This window comes from Notamacropus eugenii, chromosome 1 (assembly GCF_028372415.1).
Source record: "Notamacropus eugenii isolate mMacEug1 chromosome 1, mMacEug1.pri_v2, whole genome shotgun sequence".
In the NCBI taxonomy this organism is placed as follows: domain Eukaryota; kingdom Metazoa; phylum Chordata; class Mammalia; order Diprotodontia; family Macropodidae; genus Notamacropus; species Notamacropus eugenii.
This window is the reverse complement of record NC_092872.1, coordinates 707,104,668-707,112,624: the sequence shown is the minus strand read 5'-3', so window position 1 is coordinate 707,112,624 and position 7,957 is coordinate 707,104,668.

Below are 7,957 nucleotides of genomic sequence, written 5' to 3'. Positions count from 1 at the left end.
GCCAAGAAAACCCTAAATGGGGTCATAAAGAATTGAACATGATGGAAAGGACTCACCAAGTGTTCACATCAAATGGGAAATAATGACTGAACAAATTTTGGTATATGAATCAATGGAATATTAAGAATATTAAGAAATGGTAAAGTAAATGGAATCAAAGAAACCTGAGAAGACATATGAATGGATGCAGAGTGACCTATTCAGTCAAGTCAACAAGCATTTATTAAACACCACGTGTCTTGTAATGTGCTACATGCTGAGAATATAAAGAAAGGCAAAAAAAGAGTCCCTGCCCTCAAGGAAATTTACAAACTAACTGGGAAGGACATCAATTTTTATACTGACTACAACTTTGAAAGACTTAAGATTCAAAGCAATGACTAATCCAGTTGCAACTCCAAAAACCAACAGGTCTGAGGGAACAATCAACTTTTCAAGGGAGAAGTTCCTAGGCTGCAGTAGAAATAGCATTCCACAAGTGGAATCCTTAGCTGATAGAACAGATAGGATTATAAGCCACTTTCAGTTAGGGGGTGCTGACAGACAGAACTCCCCTCCTATCCAGAGAATGAAAGTTGCTTTGTTTCATGCATATAAACTTAAGGATTTGCACTAATGACATGGTATCTGGTAACCTCTGGATATGTAAAACTACCCAACTCAGGAGAAACCAGTGTTATTTCACACAATGCAGGCTGTACCAACCACTAGCCACCATTGTAAGCATAATCTCTATGGGAGGAAAGATGAGAAGAGATCTTGATATTCAATTAAGTTTGAATCTACTCCAAGACTAGAAAGAGAATTACCCAATCATATCCTTGTTTTGTGTTCAATATCTAGATCCTTCTAAGCTAAATAGACCCATTCTTTTTTAACGCCTTGCTTTTGTCGGTTCACTCATTTGTGCCATTTGGATAACCTAGATTTGGGGTGGCCTCCTGAGTTGCTTAGCACAGCATCTCAAACTCAACACATAAAAGGAAACTCATCTTTTCCTGCAAATCCTCCCTTCTTCTGAATTTCACTGTTAACTATCTAGGGCACCACTATCTCCTCAGTCACCCAGGCTTACCACTTCAGTATCATCCTTGACTTCTTACTGTCATTCATTCTTACATATCCAATCCATTGCCAAATCTTGTCATTTCTGCTTCCTCTCCTGTCACGCTGCCTAGTTCTGATACATCCCTGCCCTCTACTCACATACCCTAGCTCAGGCCCTCACCATCCCTCCCTTGGATTATTGCAATACTCTTCTAACTGGTCTCCCACTTCAGTTCTCTCCCTCCTCCAATTTGCCCACTATTCAAGGTGGAGGTGAGTTTTCTAAATTACAGGTCACCTTCCAATTCCAAAAAACTCATGATGGAAAAGGTTATTCACATCTAAAGAAAGAACTATGGAACTCGAATGCAGATTGAAGCATACTGTTTTCTCCCTCTTTTTTTTTCTTTCTCATAGTTTTTCCCTTCTGTTCTGATTCTTCGTTCACACCATGACTAATGTGGAAATATGTTTAACGTGACTGTACATGTATAACCTATGTTAGATTACATGCCATCTTGGGAAGGGGAAGAGAAGGAGAAAAAATCTGGAACTCAAAATCTTGTGAAAGTGAATGCTGAAAACTCTCTTTATATGTAATTGGAAAAAATAAAATACTATTAAATGGGAGAGAAAAATATAGGTCACTTTCCTACTTAACTCCACTCCAGTGGAGTTTCCTACTTAACTCCAGTGGCTCCCTATTACCTTAAGGATCAAAAATGAATTCTTCTGTTGTTTAAAGCCCTTCAAAACTTGGCCTTCTGACTTTTCCAGGCTTTTTACACTTTATTCCTCTCCATCACTCTCTAGTCCTACTACACTGGCTTACTCGGTGCTCCCATTTCTGTATCTCCTTGTATTGGCTGTTCCCCATGCCTGAAAAGATGATGAAGAGGGCATCATTTGTACTTCCCAGCTGTCTTGACATCTTTCCAGACTCAACTCAAATCTTTCCTTCTGTTGGAGGCCTTTCCCAGCTGCTGTTGCCTTCCTTCTGAGATGACCTTCTATCCTCTCTGTATCTGTCCCTTATGAACCTAATTACTTACTCATTTGTCTTCCCCATTAGAATATGAACTTCTTTATATCACCAGCAATTAACACAGTACTCAGAACATAGTAAGCTCTTACTACTTACTTCTCAACTGACTGACTGAGAGTAAGTACACCTAAGTTCTAGTCAGAGTTTTTGATATCAATAATCTGTGTGACCTTGGACCACTCCTTTCAATGGACATCAATTTCTCCTATACTATGAAAGGACAGCTCTAAGGTTTCTTTCAGCTTTGAAATTCTATGTTGATGATGCTCATTCAATGACCAAAAAAGGGTTCTGGTATGTCACCATAAGATATTCTTTCTAGAAGAGGGCTTTTAATGTACTCAGTGAGACTACAGATTTAGCCTGGAATGTACCTTAGAGGTCAGCAAGCTGAACTTCACATTTTACAGATGAAGAAATTGAGTCCTAGAGAGGTTAAGACTTTTATCTGGGTCTAGGATCATACAACTAGTAAGTGCCTGAGGTGGAATTCTAACTCATTTCTTAGTGCCTCCAAGACCAGTATTTTACCCATTTTGCCCCTTTGAAAATTTGTCTGTAGTTTTTTATTGTTGTTTCTAACAACTCCTTATTCCTGACAGTGGAAAGTTATCCTTGATTGCAATAGGTCAGGATTTTCTAATAACAAAAGGTCCCTTTTTTTTTTTTTTGGAAGTTATCATGCATTTTGTGTGGTCCTCAACTACAGGGTATAGGTAGGTGGTGCAATGAATAGAGCACCAGTGCAGGAGTTAGGAGGACCTGAGTTCAAATCTCACCTCAGACACTTGACACTCACTAGCTGTGTGACCTTGGGCAAGTCACTTAGCCCCAGTTGCCTCATCCTGGGTCATCTCCAGTCATCCTGATGAATATCGGGTCACTGGAGTCAGATGGCTCTGGAGGAGAAATGAAGCTCAGCCCTCCCTCACTCAAAACAAAGTCAAGTGCAAGTCATGTCATTATTTTTCTGATGGCATGGTCTTCTTTGGCAATGAAGGATGAACACACACATAAACTCTTTTAATATATCTTAGAATTAAGGAATTTTAGATTTAAAAGTAACCTTTGAATATATCTCTTATGCACCTAATTAGGTTCATAATCAGAAATACAGTCCAAACCTCTCATTCGTACAAATTAGGAAATGGTGGAAGTGACTTGTTTCAGAGTCACACAGGATCACACAGGAAGAGAGAGATGCATAATCCAGCCCTCTGTTCCCAAGGACACAATTTTGGTTCTTAATCAGGTGGGCTCTCTAATATCCTTTGCTTAGGTAAGTTCTGTTAGGGGTAACATATACTTTTACCAAGATTACAAGCAATTAACTAAACAAAAATATATTATCATCGTTGTGGGTTAAATGTTCAATTTTAATTACAATTCTTACTTGCTCACAGATATAATTTTTAAAATTTCCATCCTGATTCTTATCAAGCCCTGGTCCCTGGAGCACATATTCATTTTCTTCACTAATCTAGTCAGTGTGGTATATTTAGCAGATGAGAAAGCTAGAACTGGAGTCAGGGAGACCTAAATCCAAATCCAGCTTCAAATACTCAAATGAATGAATGAAAAATATATTTATGAAGTGTTTTCTATGCACAAAGCACTGTGAATAAAAATAGAACAGTAGAATCTTCCCTGCTTTCAAGGAGCTCACATTCAAATGGGAAAAAGAACACATGTGGAAACATTCCGTTGTGAATCAGATGGAAAGGTGCCATGGTCCTTACGGAGCAGCAACAAAGAAGATGGAAATTCTGCCTCTTTAATGACATTTCCGCTGATAAATCAACTTCTGATGTTGACTCATTTAACAATACCACGAACTTGGATGGCAAGAACTTTCTTTTCTGCATCTTCAGGAGCTGTGGCTGTACAACATTACCTGCAATAGTAGTTGCTAGGTCCACATCTACACAGGCAGGGTTCCCTTCCCAAAATCAATTGAGGGCACTGGTCTGGAGGCATTATTATTCCCAAAGCTCCTGGAGTCAGCATTCTGGGTTGTCTTAATATATGTCCAAGCTGTGTGACCCTGGGTGTAAGTCCCTTCCACCCTGTTTGCCTCAGTTTCCTCATCTGTAAAATGCTCTGGAAAAGGAAACAGCCAATTCTGGTATCTTTGCCAAGAAAGACCCCAAATGGTGTCATTAAAGAGTCAGACATGACTGAAAAATGACTAAATGACAACAAAAATGTTGATAATAAGAGCACCTACTTTCAAAGTATTGTTCTTAAAATTTGTTATTCTTAATAATTGAGAGGCACATGCTTGGTCTAGGGAATACAGATACAGCCTTCCAATTAGGAAGAACTATGTTCATGTATCCTTTGCACTTAGCTCGGTGCCTGGAATATACTAGGTGCTTAATAAATGTTTATTGATTTTACTTGACTTAGAAAGTTGTCCAAATTGGCACAGACCCTCCATGCCCTTAGACTGACTCTCTATCCCAGTTTGTAGGAATCTTGAAGAAGGTAAAAATATGTTAAAGTCCAATTTGGGTTTCACATTCCAAAACACTACTCACTATTCAGGTCCTAACTTGACCACTGTCCTCCCTATGATCACATCAATACCTGGAAATGGGAGAAGAGGTCAGTAGTCTAATCTCTCCAGGGATTAGGAAGGCCACAATCTAAACATGACCAGAGAAGTACTCTTTATTTGATTTGATGCAATCCATTTCCCTAAGAAAGGTCTAGAAGGGCCCATTTTCTTTGACCTAACTTCAGGGGTGGGGAGCCTGTGGTTTTTATTAAGGGGATTTGTTCTGTGAAGGTTGGATTCAGTCAAAGGGCTCCACTGGAGAACTTAGAGGACCACGTATGACCTCAACACCATAGGTTCCCCATCCCTGACTTAACCTACATTCAGCCAGTGAAAGTTAGAAAGAGCTTTTAGACCTGAGAAATATTTTCTTAATTTTCCCAGAAAAATTAAAAGGTAGGGTTTAAAAAATCCTTCCACGTTAAAAATCCTAATGCTCATCATACGATGAAAAAAATCAAGAGATACTTCTTGCACAATGGATGTAGTGCTATCTGTGGCCAGAATACTTACTGTTCTTTGTGTCATGAAAGTTTATGAAATTTATAAAAGGTTCGGTCTCTATCCATCAAGGAAAGACTCAATGCCAAAATAAAAGGGTATAATTTAGCACCTATTTCCCAGGATTGTTGAGAGGGTAAAATGAGGCTGAATTTGTAAGTGCTTTCCAAATCTTTTTTTTTTGTATCTTTTTATTATTATTAAATTATTTTATTTGTTTTCAGTGTTTGACAATCACTTCCATATCAGACTTTTTTCCCATCCCTCCCCCTCATCCCTCATTTTCCCCTCCCTCCCTACTCCCTCCCTGAGACAGCATGTAAATCTTATGTATATACGTTCTACATGCACATTCCTATTAAATACATGTTGCATAGAAGAATTAAAATGAATGAGAGAAACCATAAAACAAAACAAAATATAATACCAAAGAAAATTGTCTGCTTCTACCTGTGATCCAATTCCATAGTTCTTTCTCTGAATGTGGAAGGCGTTTTGCCTCAAGAGTCCATTGGAAATTTTTTAAGTTCTTGCATTGCAATGAAGTGCTTTCCAAATCTTAAAATGTTATATAAATGTTAGGCTATCACTATCATCATCAATTCTTATTAATGACATTAATAATGATAATTTTGAAATCAATAACTAAATTGTCAGGCTTATTAAGTACTGCTAATGAACAAAAATGAATGGATAAAAAGCATTTATTAAGCACTTATTGTATATAAAGCCTTTTTTAAAAAACTAGGACAGACCCTGTTTTCAAAGAACTCACACTCTAATTGGTGGAGACAAAGAAAGTTCAGCTGCAGAACAGAAGGAAAGGTCCAGAAGGTCCTAAGGATACAGTGGAAATTCTTATATACTGTATTTAATTATAGATTTTCCATTTACAAAAATTAAAATTCAGTGATTACTTCAGATATTCTGAATTTCTCATGTATGCAAAAAAGACAAGGAATTTTATATCAGTTAAGATTTACATGAAAATATCCTTTTATAAATTTTAAATAAATATACCATAATTCAAAGAGGTACAATAAAATACTATTTAAACATACATATAATTTATTTTGGTCTAGCCTCGTAATCTCATTGATAAAGAAATTCCCTCCACTCACTCAGCAAACAGATCCTTGTCTTGTCTATCATAGAAGAATTTTAAAAATGTAAATCAATGGCCTTGGTTTTATGCCCTGAAAAAAATAATGATTTCAATTTTCAAACACTGATGTTTTGAAATTAATACCTTTCAAGATACTTTCATGTTCACTAGGTTGGTTGAACTCATAGCAACTCCGTGGGTGTAGGGGTTCAAGCAGAGCTTAGCACTGTACTGTACGTCAGGAAAGACATGAATTCAAACTCTGCCTGTTTTTCACCTCTCTGGGACTCAGTTTACACCTAGTGAAAGAGGAATTTGGAGTACAGGATCTTTAAGGTCCCTTTCCCCTCTAAATCTGGGAGCCTAGAGGCAGCTAGGTAGTGAAGTAGATTGCCCATCCGTCAATAAGTACACATAGACCATTGTATCTGAGTTCAGAAACATATAAACTGTATGACCCTGGGCAAATCACCTTTCTTAGCCATAGCTTCTTCGTATGTAAAATAGGAATAATAACAGCACCTATCTCCCCAGGTTATTATTGTGAGGATCTAATAAGTTAACATATGTAAAGGCTTTGTAAACCTTAAAGCATAATATGAACATTAGGAATTATTATTAAAATTATTGTTTTCATCACTTTATGGGACATTGAGACATTTCAAAATAAATCAGTAATTTATTGTATTTTGTAAATGTAAAATTAATTTTAAAAATTCTATTTTTTAGGGCATGGATGGAATCATTGAGAAGGGAGGATAGATTGAAAGAGATAAAATGGAATGTAATTGTATATCATAAAAGCAAATGAAAGGGAGGAATGACTTCTAATATGACGTAGTTTATCCAAGAGAGTTTTTAATAGAGGATAACTGTTGAAGGAGAGAAGGGAAAAGATAAGAGAGAAAAAAAAGAGACAGATTGAGAGTGAAAACGGCGCTGGATGGAGGGTCTAAGTAGAATTGATTAATAACAACAATTTTGCAAGTGAGCCTGTGATATTGACGTAGGGACCTTCTTGGTGAGGAAACGCCTACTCTGAATATGTCCTACAGTATCTTCTAATTCATTCAGTTTTAAAAAGGTGATCCAGGTGGGGCAGTTTTATGGTCTGTACTAATTATTACTTGAGTTTTTACTCCAAATAAAAGGATTGATTTTAATGTAGGCATAATTTGGCTTGGGCCTTTGTTCACTTGGGCAATTTCTTTCCTCCCTCTTCCCTTCCTCCCATTAAGACGACTGAAATAAATGGGCATACTTTTGTTTTCAGTTATCAAGTTTTTCCTACAGGGAATTCAGGCAATGCATTTTCCTCAAAAGGCCCTTTGTGGAATGCCTAGTCTGCCCTGCTTTGAAAAGGTCTGAGTCTGTTGACCTTCAGGGTATGATGTAAGAGTGAGCTTTTAAACCAGTGTTGGAGGGCTGGGTGATACTTTGGGACTGTTTTATAAAATATATAAAATTTTGTTGTTTGCAGTAATCATGGTAGCTACTGATGCAGGCATGATTTAGATTGATGTTTTAATTCTGTACCTATAATCTGAGACAATCCTGCATAGGGTGCAATTTTAACAATCAGATAAACAATTTAAAAAATCAACCCAGAAGACCATGCTGAAAGTTAAACCTCTGATTTTTATTGGTAACATAGAAAACTGATGTGATTATAGAAAAAAATTGCTTCAGTAGAGATTTT